Below are 22,789 nucleotides of genomic sequence, written 5' to 3'. Positions count from 1 at the left end.
CACATTGACTATTTCATCCTGATTAGAGCCCCTTAGCTAAAAAAGCAAAAACTGTTTCTTACTACTTTCCTACTCCTCTGCTTTGCATTTTTCATCCTCCAAGTAGGTGGGCCCAGCAGCAGCTCAGTCCTTACTTGTTCACCCATCACACCCATGCACTGCGACTCTGTGTTCACATCAAGCAAAACTCCCAGAGTAATTCCTGAGCAATAATAATTCAAGCAATGTTCTGACAGTTCCTCTGTGTCCTCCAGATCCACCAGAGAGCCCAGTGGAGAATGTTCCTGATGACAGGATGGAGAAAGGCATCCCATCTCTCCCCAAGGTAACATCATCTTTCCTTTTCTGAGTTAGAAATCTCTCGTATTCTCTCTCTCTCTCCCTCCCTCTCTCACTCCCTCTCTTGTTTCTCAATCCTATTCAGGTAGGAGAAGCACAATGTACAGTAGCAATCCTATAGGCAATTTCCTTGTTTGGGGTCATGTTGAGTGCCTGTCTATAACCAACTGAGAGCTGAAACAGAAGGTAATACAAATGACAGTATCAGTTACAACATGTATAGTAGCAAGCCTTTCCATTCATGGAAATTTTCGTTTCCTGAAAAAGAATGTTGTGTTTGCTGATCAGAATGGACTACTGCCATGGAGAGCTCAGGCCTTTTCCATAGGTGTCCTCTTTAATTTGGGGGAGCCATTGACCTTGTATACGTTCTGGTTTCCTGAAATCATTGGAAAACACTGTATACAAGGGTGTGATCCTCACAGTGGTTCTTTTCTCTATTTGCAGGTGGAGGCAGGAAGAACCCAAAATTGTACATACCCTAGAGACAGTCCTTTTTCACACACAATCTAGGTGATGCAGAAGGTGGGGGTGCCCTGACTCCTTTGGAGAAACACCCAGGGTCTGGGTTCCCACAGACAATGTGGGTATGGGAAATGATATAAACCACCTCTACTTTAAAAGCTATAACTGTTTCACAGACTCTAGAAGGAAGTCGTTAAATTAGATGTGGTTTTTGTGTGTGAGGGTGGAAGGGGGTCTATGTATGAGTCTATGCAGCATGATTGTAAACATGACTGCATGAGTGTATGGTGTGTGTGTGTGTGCATGCGTGCACATGCACACACATACACACACAGGCACACACCTATTTCCTCAGGAGCTCTTTCTCACTTAACCAGCACTGTGCAGGGGTTGGCTTTCTAAAGAGAAAAATGAAAATACTCCTCACGTGCATGTTTTGCTTACATTGACTCATTCCTCCTCCTCTGCATTTGTATCTGGGGAGTGCTTCAGTATTCCTTTCCACGACCTGAGATGGAGCCGACATGAATGGCCCTAGCTCTTAACTCTTCCTACATGGAAAGGTCACAGTGTGAACCAAGGCCTAGGTCCCACTGTTGATGTTCCAGGCCACTGACCTGCACTTACCTCTCAGCCACAGGGTCATTAGAGAGCAAGGGAGTTTCTGCATCTAAGTCCATGACTGGTAGTATCAGAGTCTACAGAGATCCTCCAGACTGCCAAAACATTAGAAGGAAGCCTCAGTGGCTACATAAAGCAGGGTAGTTACAGGGGCATTTCACAGCTGATGAGGCCTAGAACTTATGTGCAATGCACCTGGAAAGCTACCATGGTCCTGGTCATCTCACAGATTCTAAAGGATGAGAGGGCCCGTTCAAGATAGTGCAAGTAACATCTGTCAGTGCTGGGGTCATTGCTTGGTCATGGCTGAGGCAAAGAAGAAGCTGTGAGAGATTTCAGTGTATTTGAGGACATTTGCATAAGCCTTACAAATGCGCGGCCCCTGCAGTCACACATCCAAGGGACAGTGGGAAATAGGAACTCAATGGAAACCTCAGTTGTGAGCTTGGTGCCTAACACCCTTGTTGCAAATCCCCTGCACAGCTGGGTTAGAGTGTCGGCCCATGCTCCTTGGCTCATCTCCATAATGAACTTTCCATTGGCTCAATGGCCTGTACAGGATAATTGGTCCCTGACTCAATGGACACACATGGACACACACAAACATGCCCAGACACACAGACACACACACATGTACACACACACACACACACACACACACATAATATAAAGGATGGGAAGACTAGAAGGGAAACATGGATACCACATGATGGATAATCATGAAACTCTACTTCTGAAACCAAAACGACACTATACGTTAAAAAATGTGAATTTCAGGGAGTCAAGATGGCGGAGAAGTAGCAGGCTGAGACTACTTCAGCTAGCCGGAGATCAGTTAGATTAGCTTATCTAAAGATTGCAAACACCTGAAAATCCATCGGCAGATCGAAGAGAAGGAGAACAGCAATTCTGGAAACAGAAAAACAACCACTTTCTGAAAGGTAGGACCGGCGGAGAAGTGAATCCAAAGCGACAGGAAGATAGACCCCGGGGGGAGGGGCCGGCTCCCGGCAAGCGGCGGAGCAACGGCACACAAAATCAGGACTTTTAAAAGTCTGTTCCGGGGCGCCTGGGTGGCTCAGTGGGTAAGCCGCTGCCTTCGGCTCAGGTCATGATCTCAGGGTCCTGGGATCGAGTCCCGCATCCGGCTCTCTGCTCAGCAGGGAGCCTGCTTCGCTCTCTCTCTCTGCCTGCCTCTCCATCTACTTGTGATTTCCCTCTCTCAAATAAATACATAAAATCTTAAAAAAAAAAAAAAAAAAGTCTGTTCCGCTGAGGGACATCGCTCCAGAGGCTAAACTGGGGCGAAGCCCATGCGGGGTCAGCGTGGCCTCAGGTCCCGCAGGGTCACAGAAGGATCGGGGGTGTCTGAGTGTCGCAGAGCTTGCGGATATTGGAACGGGAAAGCCGGCTACAGAGACAGAGCCGACAGTAAGCTCGCAGCTCGGGGTGACCTTGAACCGGTCGCAGGCTCGGTGAGCTCGGAGCGCGGCTGGAGGTCAGGCAGACGGGAGTAACTGGGCGCTGTTCTCTGAGGGCTCACTGAGGAGTGGGGCCCTGGGCTCTCGGCTCCTCCAGGCCGGAGACCAGGAGGCCGCCATTTGTATTCCCGTCTAGGCTCCTGAAAGCAAACCCGAGCGGATTACTCACTCCGCCCCGGGTAAGGGCGGTGCAATTCCACCTGGGGCAAAGACACTTGAGAATCACTACACCAGGCCCCTCCCCCAGAAGATCAACAAGAAATCCAGCCGAGACCAAGTTCACCTACCAAGGAGTGCTGTTTCAATACCAAGGAGAGCAGCAGAATTCCAGAGGAGGAGAAAGCAAAGCACGGAACTCATGGCTTTTTCCCTGTGATTTTTTTTTTAGTCTTGCAGTTAATTTAATTTTTTTCTTTTTCATTTTTTGTTTTTTTTTTCTCGCCTTCTGGTAAATTTTTTTTAACTTTTACCTTTTTCTTTTTTAACGTTTTTTAACTAGTTTATCCAATATATATATTTTTTCTTTTTTATATTTTTCTTATTTGTTTTCTTTTTTTAAATTCTTTTCTTTTCTTTTTTTTTTTCTTTTTTCTTTTTTTTTCTTTCTTCCTCTTTGAACCTCTTTTTATCCCCTTTCTCCCCCCTCACGATTTGGGATCTCTTCTAATTTGGTTAAAGCATATTTTCCTGGGGTTGTTGCCACCCTTTTAGTATTTTACTTGCTCCTTCATATACTCTTATCTGGACAAAATGACAAGACAGAAAAATTCAATACAAGAAAAGAAAAAGAGGCAGTACCGAAGGCTAGGGACCTAATCAATACAGACATTGGTAATATGTCAGATCTAGAGTTCAGAATGACAATTCTCAAGGTTCTAGCCGGGCTCGAAAAAGGCATGGAAGATATTAGAGAAACCCTCTTGAGAGATATAAAAGCCCTTTCTGGAGAAATAAAAGAACTAAAATCTAACCAAGTTGAAATCAAAAAAGCTATTAATGAGGTGCAATTAAAAATGGAGGCTCTCACTGCTAGGATAAATGAGGCAGAAGAAAGAATTAGTGATATAGAAGACCAAATGACAGAGAATAAAGAAGCTGAGCAAAAGAGGGACAAACAGCTACTGGACCATGAGGGGAGAATTCGAGAGATAAGTGACACCATAAGACGAAACAACATTAGAATAATTGGGATTCCAGAAGAAGAAGAAAGAGAAAGGGGAGCAGAAGGTATACTGGAGAGAATTATTGAGGAGAATTTCCCCAATATGGCAAAGGGAAGGAGCATCAAAATTCAGGAGGTTCAGAGAACGCCCCTCAAAATCAATAAGAATAGGCCCACACCGCGTCACCTAATAGTAAAATTTACAAGTCTCAGTGACAAAGAGAAAATCCTGAAAGCAGCCCAGGAAAAGAAGTCTGTAACATACAATGGTAAAAATATTAGATTGGCAGCTGACTTATCCACAGACCTGGCAGGCCAGAAAGAGCTGGCATGATATTTTCAGAGCACTAAACGAGAAAAACATGCAGACAAGAATACTATATCCAGCTAGGCTATCATTGAAAATAGAAGGAGAGATAAAAAGCTTCCAGGACAAACAAAAACTGAAAGAATTTGCAAACACCAAACCAGCTCTACAGGAAATATTGAAAGGGGTCCTCTAAGCAAAGAGAGAGCCTACAAGTGGTAGATCAGAAAGGAACAGAGACCATATACAGTAACAGTCACCTTACAGGCAATACAATGGTACTAAATTCGTATCTCACAATAGTTACCCTGAATGTTAATGGGCTAAATGCCCCAATCAAAAGACACAGGGTATCAGAATGGATAAAAAAAACAAAAACCCATCTATATGTTGCCTACAAGAAACTCATTTCAGACCTGAAGACATCTCCAGATTTAAAGTGAGGGGGTGGAAAAGAATTTACCATGCTAATGGACATCAGAAGAAAGCAGGGGTGGCAATCCTTATATCTGATCAATTAGATTTTAAGCCAAAGACTATAATAAGAGATGAGGAAGGACACTATATCATACTCAAAGGGTCTGTCCAACAAGAAGATTTAACAATTTTAAATATCTATGCCCCCAACGTGGGAGCAGCCAACTATATAAACCAATTAATAACAAAATCAAAGAAACACATCAACAATAATACAATAATAGTAGGGGACTTTAACACTCCCCTCACTGAAATGGACAGATCATCCAAGCAAAAGATCAGCAAGGAAATAAAGGCCTTAAACGAAACACTGGACCAGATGGACACCACAGATATATTCAGAACATTTCATCCCAAAGCAACAGAATACACATTCTTCTCTAGTGCACATGGAACATTCTCCAGAATAGATCACATCCTCGGTCCTAAATCAGGACTCAACCGGTATCAAAAGATTGGGATCATTCCCTGCATATTTTCAGACCATAATGCTCTAAAGCTAGAACTCAACCACAAAAGGAAGTTTGAAAAGAACCCAAATACATGGAGACTAAACAGCATCCTTATAAAGAATGAATGGGTCAACCGGGAAATTAAAGAAGAATTGAAAAAAATCATGGAAACAAATGACAATGAAAATACAACGGTTCAAAATCTGTGGGACACAACAAAGGCAGTCCTGAGAGGAAAATATATAGTGGTACAAGCCTTTCTCAAGAAACAAGAAAGGTCTCAGGTACACAAACTAACCCTACAACCAAAGGAGCTGGAGAAAGAACAAGAAAGAAACCCTAAGCCCAGCAGGAGAAGAGAAATCATAAAGATCAGAGCAGAAATCAATGAAATAGAAACCAAAAAGACAATAGAGCAAATCAACGAAACTAGAGCTGGTTCTTTGAAAGAATTAATAAAATTGATAAACCCCTGGCCAGACTTATCAAAAAGAAAAGAGAAAGGACCCAAATAAATAAAATCATGAATGAAAGAGGAGAGATCACAACTAACACCAAAGAAATACAAACTATTATAAGAACATACTATGAGCAACTCTACACCAACAAATTTGACAATCTGGAAGAAATGGATACATTCCTAGAAACATATAAACTACCACAACTGAACCAGGAAGAAGTAGAAAGCCTGAACAGACCCATAACCAGTAAGGAGATTGAAACAGTCATCAAAAATCTCCAAACAAACAAAAGACAGACAGCTTCCCGGGGGAATTCTACCAAACATTTAAAGAAGAACTAATTCCTATTCTCCTGAAACTGTTCCAAAAAATAGAAATAGAAGGAAAACTTCGAAACTTATTTTATGAGGCCAGCATCACCTTGATCCCAAAACCAGACAAGGATCCCATCAAAAAAGAGAGCTATAGACCTTGATGAACACAGATGCGAAAATACTCAACAAAATACTAGCCAATAGGATTCAACAGTACATTAAAAGGATTATTCACCACGACCAAGTGGGATTTATTCCAGGGCTGCAAGGTTGGTTCAACATCTGCAAATCAGACAGTTAGAATGGAATAAGCCCCTTACCCCACTCCAAACAATAACAAAAAACCCCAAAACAAACAAACAAAAAAAAAAAACATCCGCAAATCAGTCAATGTGATACAACACATCAATAAAAGAAAGAACAAGAACCATATGATACTCTCAATAGATGCTGAAAAAGCATTTGACAAAGTACAGCATCCCTTCCTGATCAAAACCCTTCAAAGTGTAGGGATAGAGGGGACATACCTCAATATCATCAAAGCCATCTATGAAAAACCCACCACAAATATCATTCTCAATGGAGAAAAACTGAAAGCTTTTCTGCTAAGGTCAGGAACATGGCAGGGATGTCCATTATCACCACTGCTATTTAACATAGTACTAGAGGTCCTAGCCTCAGCAATCAGACAACAAAAGGAAATTAAAGGCATCCAAATCGGCAAAGAAGAAGTAAAATTATCACTCTTCACAGATGATATGATACTATATGTGGAAAACCCAAAAGACTCCACTCCAAAACTGCTAGAACTTATAGAGGAATTCAGTAAAGTGTCAGGATATAATATCAATGCACAGAAATCAGTTGCATTTCTCTACACCAACAGCAAGACAGAAGAAAGAGAAATTAAGGAGTCCATCCCATTTACAATTGCACCCAAAACCATAAGATACCTAGGAATAAACCTAACCAAAGAGGCTAAGAATCTGTATCAGAAAACTATAAAGTACTCATGAAAGTAATTGAGGAAGACACAAAGAAATGGAAAAATGTTCCATGCTCCTGGATTGGAAGAATAAATATTGTGAAAATGTCTATGCTACCTAAAGCAATCTACACATTTAATGCAATTCCTATCAAAGTACCATCCATCTTTTTCAAAGAAATGGAACAAATAATCCTAAAATTTATATGGAACCAGTAAAGACCTCAAATAGCCAAAGGGATATTGAAAAAGAAAGCCAACGTTGGTGGCATCACAATTCCGGACTTCAAGCTCTATTACAAAGCTGTCATCATCAAGACAGCATGGTACTGGCACAAAAACAGACACATAGATCAATGGAACAGAATAGAGAGCCCTGAAATAGACCCTCAAATCTATGGTCAACTCATCTTCGACAAAGCAGGAAAGAATGTCCAATGGAAAAAAGACAGCCTCTTCAATAAATGGTGCTGGGAAAATTGGACAGCCACATGCAGAAAAATGAAATTGGACCATTTCCTTACACCACACACAAAAATAGACTCAAAATGGATGAAGGACCTCAATGTGCGAAAGGAATCCATCAAAATCCTTGAGGAGAACACAGGCAGCAACCTCTTCGACCTCAGCCGCAGCAACATCTTCCTAGGAACAACGCCAAAGGCAAGGGAAGCAAGGGCAAAAATGAACTATTGGGATTTCATCAAGATCAAAAGCTTTTGCACAGCAAAGGAAACAGTTAACAAAATCAAAAGACAACTGACAGAATGGGAGAAGATATTTGCAAATGACATATCAGATAAAGGACTAGTGTCCAGAATCTATAAAGAACTTAGCAAACTCAACACCCAAAGAACAAATAATCTAATCACGAAATGGGCAGAGGACATGAAGAGACATTTCTGCAAAGAAGACATCCAGATGGCCAACAGACACATGAAAAAGTGCTCCATATCACTCGGCATCAGGGAAATACAAATCAAAACCACAATGAGATATCACCTCACACCAGTCAGAATGGCTAAAATCAACAAGTCAGGAAATGACAGATGCTGACGAGGATGCGGAGAAAGGGGAACCCTCCTACACTGTTGGTGGGAATGCAAGCTGGTGCAGCCACTCTGGAAAACAGCATGGAGGTTCCTCAAAATGTTGAAAATAGAACTGCCCTATGACCCAGCAATTGCACTATTGGGTATTTACCCTAAAGATACAAACGTAGTGATCCAAAGGAGCACGTGCACCCGAATGTTTATAGCAGCAATGTCCACAATAGCCAAACTATGGAACGAACCTAGATGTCCATCAACAGATGAATGGATCAAGAAGATATGGTATATATACACAGTGGAATACTATGCAGCCATCAAAAGAAATGAAATCTTGCCATTTGCGATGATGTGGATGGAACTAGAGCGTATCATGCTTAGCGAAATAAGTCAAGCGGAGAAAGACAACTATCATATGATCTCCCTGATATGAGGAAGTGGTGATGCAACTTGGGGGCTTAAGTGGGTAGAAGAAGAATCAATGAAACAAGATGGAATTGGGAGGGAGACAAACCATAAGTGACTCTTAATCTCACAAAACAAACTGAGGGTTGCTGGGGGGAGGGGGGTTGGGAGAAGGGGGTGGGATTATGGACATTGGGGAGGGTATGTGCTTTGGTGAGTGCTGTGAAGTGTGTAAACCTGGTGATTCACAGACCTGTACCCCTGGGGATAAAAATATATGTTTATAAAAAATTAAAAATTATAAAAAAAATTTTGAATTTCAGTGAAAAGAAAAAGAAAAACAGGCATTTTTAAATGGTACGATGTCAGTATTCCAAGTCTTTCATAAGTGATTTCTTTTAGGATAATTGATTCATGAACAACTATAATAGGTATTTGCCTAGGATTGATTTCAGTCTCCCAGTAAAGTAGAAAGCCTTACAGAGACATGATCAGTACAGTAGCGGCCTATGGGCATCCTGAGAGAAGAACTGGCATACAAAGAAGAGAGTGGCATTTAGTTGAACCTCAAAGATGCAGGAGAGGTCATGGAACTCTGTCATTACAAAATAGCATGCATGTTACAGTTAATCCTTTTCTAGACTGACTCTTTCATACCAAATAGTCTCCTCATAGCAAGAAAACCAAAGGTCCAGTTTCTCTTTCCTTTCTGTTCGTCGACTCTGCCTTTCTTTGTCCACCAACGAGGACTTCCCAGCAGCAGCTCAGTCTATCCTTGCTCATCACCAAAAAGCACACTGCCACACTGTTCCACATCCCACAGAGCTCCCTGGCTAGTTGCTGAGCAGCATCACCGGGTCCTGATTGTTCCTATGTCTACTCCTAGCTCCCACGGAGTGCCTTGTACAGAGCTTCTCGGCTGGATGCCACAGGAGAAGCCCCAACCCTTTCCAAGGTAAGCTCTTTTTGTCTAAGAGAGACATTTTGTTTTCTTCTTCAAGAGAACTAAGCTATTAAATTTGGAACCTGGACATGTCAGGTGATATATCTAATTATGTCAGTGAGGAGAATTTCAAGTGAGAGTGTGATACCAGATACAATAGTGTATTTTTGAAGGACATCAGCTACAAGCTGTATGGTAGTGAGCACTTTCCTCAGCAGAAGTGTTTGTCTTTGGATTTTTGGTTTCCTGATCAAAATGGCCTTGCATGATCTTGTATGAAATGTTCGAGTTTTGTCCTTGTGCACTGTGTTTTTTTCTGGGGCCATTGACTCAACCCCTGGCTGCCATTTGGTTTCCGAAATAGAAACAAAACACCTGTGTAAACACTGTATAGTGTGATGTATTCCTCACACTGTAATCTTTCCGCTAATTGCAGGTGGATGAAGAACATCATACAGGTCATGTTTTTATAAAAATAGTCTTCTTCAAGTCCAACATCACTGACGAAGAAGGTGAGAAATGCTTGTCTGCTTCAGTCTGCAGGAATCACCCTGATTCTGCATTCCTTTTGGGAATGGATGTTGAGATTTAATGAGAGAACCTGTCCTGTAAGGAACTATGACTTTGTTCTACATTCTCGGAGGCAATAGGTCATTTAGATGGTGTGGTTTCTGGTGTGTGAGTGCTGGGGTTGGCTGTGTGCATCTGTGTGGTGCAACTGTCAGTGTGTGTGTGTCTGTGTCTGTGTGCCTTTCTGTCTGTCTGTGTGTGTTTCCTCAGGAGGCATTTCCCACTTACACAACAGTCAAACTTCTCCAAAAAAAGAAAATCTCATCAACCCTGCACATACAATGCATATAAATGTATCGCATACAATACCACTCTCCTCTCTCAATACTTGGAGATTTGCTTAAAACTCCCTTTCCTCAGAAGGAGATGCTGCAGGGATGAATGGCCAAATTCTTGCCTTCTATGTGGAAAAGCAACAATAGGAACCCAGGCCCACATTCCAATGTTGTAGCTCTGGGCTGCTGATCTGCACCTATCACTCAACTATGGGACCATCAGTCACAGAGCAAGTCCCACATCCATTACATACCTGGAGATGCTCATCTCCATTGCCCAACATTTTAAGTGGCCTCCATGGACAAATAACCCAGGGCAGCTCATGTGCATTTAACAGCGCATTGAAGACTAGTCATTAGTGAGGACCGCAGAGAGAAAGCCCACATGCTTGTGGTGAGTCAGAGATTGTGGAAAGTTGTAGATGTACGTCCCACAGAGGACCAGGCATGTCAACTTCTGTCAGAGGTGGGGCCAATTCTCATGCAGGACGAAAGCCCATGAAAGCAACTCCCCACTTCCTTCACCCCCCCCGCCCCCCAGTGCTTGGCAACCAATCCTCTGCTCTCTGCTTCTATGCTTTTGACCATTTTATACACCTCATGGTCACGCAAACACACAGTATATGTGTTTCTGTGATTGGTATATTATGCTTAGAATAAGGCTCTGCAGGCTCATTCCTGGTTCCGCACATGATAAGTTCACTTCTCTTTTGAAGTTGGAATAATATTCCACTGTACTAAGGTACCACATTTTCTTCATCAATTTTTCAATTCACCTGTGTATGGACACTGGGGCCATTTCCATTTCCTGGCTGTAGTGTAGATTGCTGCAGTGTTTATAACGTTGCAGCTCTGTGCTAGAGAAGCTGGTTTCCTTTCCCCTTACACTATGTCCAGAAGTGTGACCACTGGATCATGTGGTACTTCTATTTGCGGTTCTTTGAAATACTCATTATTGTTTTTCATTCATTATGTCTGTGCCATTTTACATTCTGTGTACCAAGGCTCTGATTTCCCTTATTCTCATCAATATTCCCTATGGTTCTGTCTTTATCTTCGTCTTTCCTTAGCCTCCCCCTACCTCCTCCCCTCCCTTTTCCTTTCCTTCTTTTCTTTCTGTAACTGGCATCTGAACAAGTGAGATATGTGATATCTCTTTGTCCTTTGAATCTGCACATCCACGGTAATCAGGGATGTGGAGCAGGTTTTCATATGTCTGTTGGCCATTTGTAAATTTCCTTTGAAGTAATGCCCACTCAAGTCTTTCTCCCATGATCAAACTGGGTGGGTGGCTTTCTTGGGTTGTTTTTGCAATTCACATGCAGGAGTTTCTCATATATTTTGAATCTTAGCTCCTTTTGCAATGTGTATTTGCACATGTCTTCTCTCTTTCTATTCTCTCCATTGTTGAAGAGACTATCCTTCTCCATGGTGCAGTCTTGGCATCCTTGCTAAGAATCCTGTGCCCGTGTATGTGTGTTCATTTGGGGGCTCTCTATGCTGATCCATTGTTCTGTCTGTTTTTATGGCAGTACCATATGGTTAGAGTATTGTAGCTTGCAATGCATTTTAAGTCAGGAAGAACGGAGCTTCTACTCTTCTCTCATGCTCGAGATTGTTTTCGCTATTCGAAGTTCCCTGGGGATTTTGGTATTATCTGTTCTGTTACTGTAAATACCTGCAAATGAATGACCCAATCAGGCCAGCACACTACTCAGCCAGGAACCATGAAGGGATGGGCACTTACGTCTTCAACTTTGGAGTCTACAGTTCTGCTATCCAGGGTGCTAGCCATTAGCCTGTATCTCTCTGTGTATAACTGATTTTATTCCATCATTCTTTAACTCACTTAATTCCAAGGAAAGAAACATATTTCTCAGTCACACTAGCCACATTTCATGTGTATCCCTAAGAGTTGGAATCGGGGCCTTACATTTGGTGGTGAGAGCTATAATAAACTTGAACAACTGAGTGTGATTGGTGATTCCTGTAGCATCTCTATCACATCTCAGATTCGCAACTGTGATAAATGTCTTACTGAAGGGCTCTGATTCCTCCAAGCCTAACAGACTTCTGGGAACCCATGGAAATTTTCAGGGAGATGTTGAATGACTTACCACAACCTCAACTAGAGTAGGAGGAATGGCTGGGCTCCTCTCTCCAATAACGGGATTGCTCATGCCTGTGTCTCTATGGATTTGTTTGTGGAGATCCTGGACAATGTTATCAACCGGGGGTGGGGGGGAGACTCTCCTGATCCGAATAGCACTTAGGTAGGAATTAGTGGGAGAGTGTTCCAGGTAACTGTCAGGTTGCAACCACTGATCTGGAGACTGTAAAAGTGCGTATGAAATCAGAACAGGGAAATAGGGTAGAAGACTGATTGGCTCACTTCATATCTTAATGACATAATAGGAAGAGGGATTGTGACTGTAGGCTTTGAGTGTGCTGTCTTGGAAAAAGTCTGTTCTTGCTTTGCTCTCTGCAACTTTCGTTCCCATAAAACCTCTATTCTCCTCCCTCTGCCACTGCTGAATGCCTGATCGTGGTTTTGTTTGCTTGGCACCTCTTGAGAATTGTGTCTCAGAGAGGACCATTCTGTTAATGACTTATCGTGAATGTATTCTGGCAGGGACACAACTCTCTCACAGACACCTGACCCAGAGTCAAAGTTCTAGTGTGTGGCAGGTGGTCAAGGAGTGTAACTCTAGCATGTACAACTTGTAGGACTTGTAACACCATCTTCCTCCCCCCTTCCTTCCTTCCTTCTTTAATATTTCCTTCCTTGCTTGCTTCCTAGTTTCCTTCCTTCCTTCCTCCTTCCCTCTCTCCCTCCTACCCCCCACTCCATGCCACCCTACCTCCTATTTCCTGTCCTTCCTTCCTTCCGTCCTTTCCTTCACCTTCCTACCTTCCTTCCTTCCTTCCTATTTTTCTCCTCCTTCTTCTTCTCCTTCTCCTTCTTCCTCTTCCTCCTCCTTCTTCTTCTTCTTCTTTTTTAAGATTTTAGTTATTTGACTCAGAGATATAGAGCAAGAGAGGCAATAGAAGCAGGGTGTGTGCAAGAGGGAGAAACAAGCTTCCCACGGAGCAGGGAGCCCGATGCAGGGCTCGATTCCAGGACCCTGGAACCATGACCTGAGCCAAAGGCAGGCACTTAATGACTGAGCTACCCAGGTATCCCTGTAACACCGTATTTCTGTGGTACTTGCACCTCCTTAAGGACCACTCCCACAGCTGCACTGTTAAAGAAATTCCCTCTGGCATAACTGCATATACTCCAGTGTCTTTTCCCAGAGTCACATAAGGGCATGTGCTTCCGTGAGAAGAAGGTCCATGTGCAGCTGCACTGCAGAAGCTCCAGGGTGGGCAATCATTCTAGAGGACTGTGTGAGGGGCTGCTGGGCCTGTTTCAAACTCTTGTACTAACAGCCCCACTGACCTGTCACTTGTGATCGTCCTATCATTGTCCTGTCCCAGGGCAGAACCTCTGGGAAGTGGGCCAAAGGGTCACTGCTCCTCTCAGTACCAAGTGCTCTTGCCAGATGGTGTCAGCCTTGACCCCTATCACATCCCTGTCATGACCACCCTGTGACCTTTCTTCATGCTTTCCTTCCAAAAGTCAGGGCAAACCCCTGGCAGATGCTTTATGTTTATGTGGCCACACAGCTGTCCACTTCCCAGAGCCTCATTGAGAGACTAAGGGAAATTGGACAAGTTACCATCCTCTAAATTTCACTCACCCTTTATAATGGTTCTAGGAATTGAGGGAGGGATAAGGTTGTCTCCTGAGTATGGTCATGTCAGGCTCAGAACAGACATGGACTACATGGAGGTAGTTGACACTTTCTCCCTCAAGGTCTTCCACAATGCCAGACCCAGGACAGCAACTCCTCAACAAGAAGAATCAGTGGATTTAGTGAGTGGGTATCAGCACATGGACTGTCTGTCCTCCAGTGCTTCTCCACTTCATAACAATGTGATTGGTGGAGGTTGACAGTAGAAAGGAAATGAAGCATATCTCAGGAGAGGAAGAGGGAGGGGAACATGGCAGGAGAGGAGTCAGGAGGGAGGAAGGTAATAACAGGCACAGACTCTCGTGGGGACAGTGATCTCCTGCAGGAGGGACAGGAGGACATGGGCATCCATCCATTCCTGGTCATGGAGAGAATGTGAGGCTAGAAAAGCAGGTCAGAGAACAGATACCCACTCCCTCCCTGCAGACATCAAGGGCTGGAACCTGGAGAGGACTCAGAGCTGAGGGCCAATCGCCCAGAATTCAGGATACTTCCTTCCTGGAGCAGTGGGGTCTATGTTGCTACTTCCACTAACTCCGACTTCCTTTCCAATGGCCACCCCCATATCGTCAGTGCCATATCCACCCAGAGACTACTTTGCAGATTCGGAGGACTCAGATGAACACAGCAACGTGATGCCCATAACACATTCCTTTCTTTTGTTTCTTTTTCCTTTCTCTCTTTGCAATGCATAGCTCCTCTTTAGTGCTCAAACCCATTGTCTATTATGAGGCTCACCCTGAGGAACCTGGTCTCATCCAGGTACTTGAGGCCTTCTCTTTTCAGGGTCTAGGAGATGTTTCTGCAGCCCCCTCACCCCCTTCCACAGCGCTGCCCTGGCCCCTGAACCTGGGCCTGCACCACTGATTCATAGTGAACAGTCCTGAATGGCCCAGCAGTGAGCCAGGCTGGGAGTCAGAAGGGCTGAGCTGGACAGGCCCAGAGAAGGCTGGCCCTGACCTGGTCATGTCCACCATGGGTGTTTTCCTATCCTGGGTGTTTCTGGTCATGACTGATTCTTCTTTTCCTTTCAGATATCAAAAACTTCTCTAGCACAGGGTCCAAGAAGAAGAGCAGGGGGTGATGTTTTGCAGGAGGAACATGAGGAGCAATTCTAAATGTGAGATGCCTGCCATTGAATAGGAAGGCACAGGCAGCTCATCCCTCCCTCAACATACTCAGTTGGGTCTACAGTGGAATCAACCACACTGCTGGCCCAGCTGCTATTGTCTGCCACCATGCCTGGTCATAATCCAGGCAGCACATGAGATTATGCTCTGAGCACATCCCCCATGGAACCAGGACCCAATCCATGCATGCCCCTGAGCAGGAAGTGCTATGTCCTCCTTCAGCTGTTTGTTTAGGAGGCAGGGATCTGGGTGCCTGTAGGACCACCAGGGATGGGAGTGGAGGAGGTGTGTACATTGATTTATTTCTGAAGAGTGCCCTTGAAGATGTTCTTCATGTCACTCTGCAGCACACAACCCTGCCCTCCCAACCTGATAAAATCAACACAGACTTTCCTCTGTTAATATCTAGGTGTGATGAGACATTTGGGGTTGGTTGTGACCACCTTCAGATTCAGGCATCTGGCAAATGAGTGAAAGACATAGGCCCTCCAGCGCTCATGCCAGCAGGACCTCAGCTCCCCCTGCTTTGCATCCCTCTGGACATATTGGCAGGCACTGGTAATGAGGAGGGGACATTGTAGGATCCCTATCTGACTGGCAGCTGTCCATGTGGATAGGTCCCCTGAGCCCTAGGGTGCTTTTCAGAAATTAAAGCACACACCTCCTCTACTCCTGTTCATGGTGGCCCTACAGGCACCCAAGTCCCTGCCTCCAGGTCAAGGAGCTGCAGGAGGACATAGCCTTTCCTGCTCAGGTGCACACACAAATTAGGTACTGGTTCCTTGGGGGATGTGCTCAGGGCATCATCTAGCGGGCTGCTTGGATTATGACCATACTCTTGTCTATTTCTAATAGGAGCTAGGCCAGCACTGTGGTTGATTTCACTCTAGATGGACCGAGTAAGTTGGGAAGGGATGAGGCACATGTGCCTTACCTTTTCATGGCAGGCAACCCCCTGAACCTCCCCCTGTGGGAGACAGGAGCTAACTCCATGGCACCATTTTCTAATGGGACTCTTCAGCTTCTCTAGATTCTGCTTTAACTGGCAGTCAAAGCCTTCAGAGAAAAGCTTTGCTATCTGGTCCCAGTGTAAATATGTCCAGTGGGTCAGCATGTACACTGTGCAATCTCATTCCTTCTGGAGTTCAGGAGCACCCAGGAGCCACTGTGCCATCCAGCACCCAGATACGCCCAGGGCCAGTCCACAGAGAAGTCATGTTGAGGGCTCTGAGAGACTAGGAAAGGGGCTACCAAGCAACAGAAGGACCCACAGCCACAAAGAAGCAGGGCTATTAGGAAAGGCACCCTGATGGCATGGTAGACACCACCTTCATTCAGTTTCTGGGGATCCACGCAAGCTTCTGTTTCTTCCCAAAAGGCTTAGGTCCTACAGAGATACCTCCAGCCCCCAGAACTCAGATGTATGTCCCACCAGAAATCCTACCTTTCTTGTAGAGACTGTCCCAAACGTGCCATATGATCTCTTACAGCTCCACCTCATGTTTCTCACAGCTGCAGAGGATGATGTCCTGGTCATATACCAGGAGTAAGTTCTTTAGGGATCTTCATGAGCCAGACAGACCCTTGGTGTCCAGCTCCAGCTTTAGTGCCACCCACGGAATAACTGTTTGGGGGGCATTTGGCCATTACAGGCCTCAGAAACAAGCTGTGTACAATTCTAACCTGGAGATAAGACCAGGGAGCCCTGAAGATAAAACAAAGGGACCCTCCGAGACTGCCACTGCCCCTGAGGTGGGTTGAGAATTAGTGCTGAAGACCTACCTCTGAGGAGGAAGCAGCACTCCAGGTCATGCCCAGTGCACTTCTGGAGGACACTGAGGCCATCTTCAACAACAGCACTGGAGAGCCTTCCTGTTCTTTCTCCCTGCCTGCAGCAAGGTCCACTTCTCCTCCAGCTGTCCTCTAGCCCCCAGCAGGAATACATAGGAGGAGAGATGCAGGAAGACACACAACTGCCAAGGCCCAGAGGCCACCCTGGATTCCAACTGAGGGGAAGTTCTGTGTGTCCTTTATCTCAGAGGGCACACAGCTTGTGTCAGAATCCCTTCCAGTCACCTCTTCACAATCAGTCCTCAGCTCTGACCCACTGGCTGACTGACCCCTGTTGACTCCCAAGTATCAGGCAGGGCTGACCTGCTGGGTCCCCAAACCACTGCCCCTGCCCCCTCCATCTCACCAGGTAGGGAGTCTGCATGAGAAGCCCATCTCCTGACTGACCAGTTCCAGAAGGAGGGGCAGTTCCTGTCCCCATTTATGGTGAACCTCCTCCCATGAGAGGAGGCCCTCTGCAACCCAAGGCCTCAGTGACAGCTGAAGATCCTCCCAACTGTGCTTTCCCTCCTGCTCCCAGCACATCTGAAATGGGAGTCCCCATCATACTCTCCGGTTTTCAACTGGTAGAGCTCCTCTTCCACACTAGTCCTAGTAGTGCCCATCCTCAGGCCTGCCGATCACTTCTGCTGCCACATTCAGCCTATTTTCAGCACACCTGAAGGTCTGGCTCCCAGCCAGCCTCTGACCCTGAGGTCAACCTCATAGACACAACTGTGTTTTGCGCCACTACTGCCCCTAATATCATGTTCCTCGGGGCCCATCCTCCCAGAGCTCCTTGACTTCAGATGAAAGCCTAGCATTGCTGCCTGCCCCACTGCATATAGAGGGTTCTTTCCCCAGGACTCTCTTCGTACCTATCTCTGATGAACACAGCAGGAGCATGCTTGCTTTGAGGATGCTACATCCATTCCCTACCCAGGGCTTGTTAGACCCTAAACTGCTGGATCATGGACCTGATGTTTTCCTCCAGGTCTGGATTGCCTTCCTTGGGGCCCAAGAGGCAAGTGCTTGGCCTCAGGAAATAGCTTCCTGGAGAATCACCCAATGTCCATCTTCCTCCAAGGCTGGACCATGTGTGAGCCTCGTTTAGGAATAGAGAAATCCATGGATAGACGCCTCTGTGATCCTGGAGCCAGCTGAGTGCCTACAGTTACAGCACTCCAACCACAGCCTCTGTCCTACAATGTTGTCCAAAGGTGGATGTTTTAAGGCTATTGTTCAATCCATGTGGCCTCAGTCTTCACAGGGCAGGTGAAGGAAGAACTCATCTCCTATTTCCCTCAAAGCCTGGATGTGGCGGGACTCCTTCTGCCAAGCTTGAATCCTCCGCTCTCCCTGTTTCCTTTCCAAAGCCCCCGTATCTCTTCCAGAACTTGTTATAAATCCATGTTTCTGTTCCTCTTGTGCTCTGTCAATCAAGGGTTCAAAAGCACCGATTTGGGTGAGGGGTGCCATGGGAAACAGACCTGTTTCAATTTTCCTGTGGCTCAGCTAACAGGGTATAGAGAGTAGCACACTTTGGCGGCTAGAAGAACTGAGCCCTGCATATGAAAGGGTGTTTGGGACTTAAGGATGCAGCCCAGGGTATCGAGCATCCCAGTGGACGGATACACTGGGAGACTTATCCCTGCCTGCTGGAACTGCTGCTGCTCGAACACTTCTCAGACCTGGAGCAGGCTGGACATCCCTACTGTACGTACACACCGTATGGGAGGGGGAAAAAGACAAAAGGGAGAGGGAAGCAAACCATAAAATACTCTTAACAATAGAGAACAAGCGTTGCTTAGGTGACTCAGTTGGTTAAGTGTTGGCCTTCAGGTCAGGTCTTGATCTCAGGATCAAGCCCCACATTTGGCTCCCTGATCAGCAGTGAGACTGCTTTTCCTTCTCCATCTGCTCCTTCCCCCACCCCTTCATGTGTTTCTCTCTCCTTCTCTCTCTTTCTCTCCCCCTCTCTATTTTAAGATTATTAAAATCTTAAAAATTGAGCTAAAACTGAGGGTTGATGGGAGGTGGGTGGGGTTGGGCTTCATGGGTGATAGGTATTAAGGAGGAAGGGCACTTGATATGATGAGTTCAGGGTGATTGTTGTATTCAAGTGATGAATCACTGAATTCTACTCCTGAAACCAGTATTACACGCTGTATGCTACCTAGATAAAATTTAAGTAAAATTTTGAAAAGGAAACAAGTAAGAAAAAATGAAAAGAAATTAAGGTAAAAATAAATACAAGCATTCTCAATGCAGTTATTAAAAGACAGAGCATGAGAATGGATTTTAAAAACAGAAGAACCTGCTACAAGGAACTCATTAGATGTGGTCCATATACACTATGGAGTATTATGCCTCCATCAGAAAGGATGAATACCCAACTTTTGTAGCAACATGGACGGGACTGGAAGAGATTATGCTGAGTGAAATAAGTCAAGCAGAGAGAGTCAATTATCACATGGTTTCACTTATTTGTGGAGCATAACAAATAGCATGGAGGACATGGGGAGATGGAGAGGAGAAGGGAGTTGAGGGAAATTGGAAGGGGAGATGGACCATGAGAGACTATGGACTCTGAAAAAAAATCTGAGGGTTTGAAAGGGGGGGGGTTGGGGGAACCAGGTGGTGGGTATTAGAGAGGGCATGGATTACATGGAGCACTGGCTGTGGTGCAAAAACAATGAATACTGTTATGCTGAAAAGAAATAAAAAATTAAAAAAATAATAAAGAAAAAAAAAAAAAAAAGAAGAAGAAGCTAACTTTAATTGTCAGAAGACAGATCAGTTAAAAGTAAAGAAGCAGAAAAAGTTAAGCCACCATGCTAACCCAAATGAAACGTAACCCAGAGGAGCTACATTCATTTCAGACAAAGCTGACTTCAGATCCAGGAAGATGAACAGGGATAAAGGGAGGCATCATCTAAGGAGTAGGGGGTCCATTCTCCTATAAGACATAAACCATCCTTCACCTATATGCACCTCATAATCCAGCATCAAATTATGTGACACAAAAACCATCGACAATGGGAAAGAAAAATGGAAAAATCCACTCCCTTGGTGGGCTGACATTCAAATACCTATGTCTTTCACTATTCACATTCAAATACCCAAATTCAGCATGAAACCCTCCTCTTTCCGGAACAGATACATGCATCATGCATAAAGTCTTTGAGGATGAACTGAACAGTATCTTCAGTCAACTGAATCTGAAAGAGATTCATGAAATAATGTATCTAGCAACAGCAGAATACACAGTCTTCCCAAAGACAGCCGAGCATTCAACAGAATAAGCACATTCTGCGGGGGGGGGGGGGGGGGGGGACCACACACCTCATCAAATTTAAAACAAGAGACCTCATGCACATTATATTATATTATGTTCTCAGACCCAAAAGAATATGAGCATAGAAGGCTAAAACAGAAAAATAACTAGAACATTCCAAAACCTGCTGAGGCTACACAACACGTGGATCAAACAGACAACACTCAAAAGAATGTTCAAATATTTTCCAACTAGTGAAAATGAATATACACCTTTATAAAATGTATGGACCACAGTGAAAACAGTTCTTTGAGGGAAATTTAGAGCACTAAATACATAAACAAAATAAAGATCTGAAGCAATCAGCTAGATAAAAGAACAATGTAAGTCTCAAGCAAACCAAAAGAAAAAAAAAAAAAAGAGAAAAGAAAGAAAGAAAAAAGGAATATTTTCTGCAGAAATTGTTAAAATTGAAAATGGAAACTCAATAAAGAAAATCAATAAAACTGAAACTATTTCTTTGAAAGGATAAAATCTGGGGCATAAATATTTGGAATTCTTAGGTCTCCTTGATGGATAGACCCTTTAATTATGATGTAATGCCCATACTAATCTCTTCTTACAGGCTTGGTTTTAAAATCTACTTTGTCTGATATAAGGATGGCTACCCTTGGTGTTTAGCTATTCTGGCTTTCTCTTGACATCAATTGCATAACAATTGTTTCTGCGTCTTCTCACTTTTCAGTCTGTCGATATCTGTAGTTCTAAAATGAGTCTCTTATAGGCAGCCTACAGTTGTTTTTGTGTGTTTGTTTGTTTTTTCCATTCTGATGCACTATGTTATCTGACTGGAGCATTTAGTACATTTACTTTCTGAATGATTATTTTTAAATTTTTTATTATTTTTATCATTTTTTATTATGTTATGTTAGTCACCATACTGTATGGTTAGTCACCATACAGTACAGTACATCATTAGTTTTTGATGTAGTGTTCCAAGATTTCATTGTTTATGTGTAACACCTAGTGCTCCGTGCACTATATGCCCTCCTTAATATCCATCATGAGTCAACCCATCCCCCCCCCAAAACTGTCAGCTTGCTTCGTGGAGTCCATAATGTCTCATGGTTCGTCTCCCCCTCCAATTCCCGCCCCTTCATTTTTCCCTTCCTGCTCCCAATGTCCTCTGTGCTATTCCTTATGTTCCACAAGTAACTGAAACAATATGAGAATTGACTTTCTCTGCTTGACTTATTTCACTCAGCATAATCTCCTCTAGTCCCATCCATGTTAATGCAAAAGTTGGGTTCAGACTAATGATTAAAAGGTATGAATTTAGGGCCATTGGTTCCCTGTAAAGTTAGTGTTTCTGGTGATGTCCCTTGGTATTTTCTAGTCTTTGTTGCTTTTGGTCTTTTTTTTCCACATTCAAAAGCACTCTTTAATATTTCTTATTGGGATGGGTTAGTGCTCACAATGTCTTTTAGTTTTTGCTTGTCTGGGAAACACATTCTCTCTCCTTCAATTTCGTGAGTAATGGTTATATTGAAAGAGGTCGAAATAAATAAATAAATAAATAAATAAATAAATAAATAATAAACAGGTTGTATCCTATACTGTCTAGGGCCTGAAGCTTCAGGACATGTTTCAGAGTATGCACTCTGCTATTGTGCTTTTCTTTTCCTTCCCTCAGCTCAGTGCTGTGCAGAGTTTCTCCTTCCCTCTAATGCAGAGTGTCCAGACCTTGTCCACTGTGTGGCAAGATTTAATTAAGTGTGCCTTGGTCTTCTTGTTAAATGAAGCTAGAGTTCAACAGAAAGGAAGCTAGATCTTATTTCACCTAGACCTAAGGCTCTGAAGTACTCTCTGATCAGTAAACCTGCTGCATGGGAGGAATCTGTGCTGGTCTTCTGTGAGTGGGGTCAGCCACACAGATTCTTAGGTGAACTCACCTTGCTGCAGATGCACTTGCAGGGCACAAAGGTCAGGGCTTGGTGTAAACGGCTCTGGCCTCTACTTGGTGGCACTGTGTTGTTCACTGTAGTTGGTCAGTGCTGATGGGTGGGGGAGAAAATGGCAGCACCCCACTCTCTTGTTCCCAGAGAAGAGAGTTCACACCCACCATTCTTTAGATAACCCTCATAGAAGGGAATCACTTGCCCTTCTTGTGTCTCCGCCTTCCATTCCATCCCTGCCTTTACCATTTGTGTCCAAGCTGTCTGCCTGCCAGTGGCACACTGTTGTGTTTTATGACAGGTGTAGCTGGTTTTCAAAACTACCAAATTTTAGGGGCTGGTGTGGCATAGACCTGCATAGATTCTCTGGGGAGGGTTTAGCCACACTGTGGCCAGGTGCTGGCTGGTGCCAGAAAATGGTCACACAACCACAGAATGGTTGATAGCACCAAAGTTTGCTGCCCTCCACTAGTGTCTTTCATCCTGTACTAATG

The 22,789-nt window shown here is 44.2% G+C and overlaps 1 protein-coding gene and 1 long non-coding RNA gene across 4 annotated transcripts in view; one reads left to right on the top strand and one right to left on the bottom strand.

The window, feature by feature from the left end:
* The window catches only part of ZNF662 (zinc finger protein 662), an 88,051-nt gene extending 77,590 nt beyond the window's left edge, over window positions 1-10,461 (top strand). For both annotated transcript variants that reach the window (XR_014309984.1, XR_014309985.1), the window contains exon 4: window positions 10,366-10,461. The gene's annotated coding sequence lies outside the window, so the exon portion shown is untranslated. The remainder of the gene's footprint in view (window positions 1-10,365) is intronic.
* LOC309861618 overlaps window positions 1-22,789 on the bottom strand; it is a 40,719-nt gene that overhangs the window by 4,543 nt on the left and 13,387 nt on the right. The window contains exon 5 of one of the 2 annotated variants that reach the window (XR_014310054.1): window positions 18,183-18,495. The exons of the other annotated variant lie outside the window; for it this stretch is intronic. This is a non-coding gene — a long non-coding RNA (uncharacterized lncRNA). Of the gene's footprint in view, window positions 1-18,182; window positions 18,496-22,789 lie in introns of those variants that run through there. 2 annotated transcript variants of the gene reach the window in all.

This window comes from Mustela nivalis, assembly GCF_964662115.1.
Source record: "Mustela nivalis genome assembly, chromosome: 1".
In the NCBI taxonomy this organism is placed as follows: domain Eukaryota; kingdom Metazoa; phylum Chordata; class Mammalia; order Carnivora; family Mustelidae; genus Mustela; species Mustela nivalis.
The sequence above is the reverse complement of the archived record's forward strand: the minus strand, read 5'-3'. Positions and strand labels throughout refer to the sequence as shown.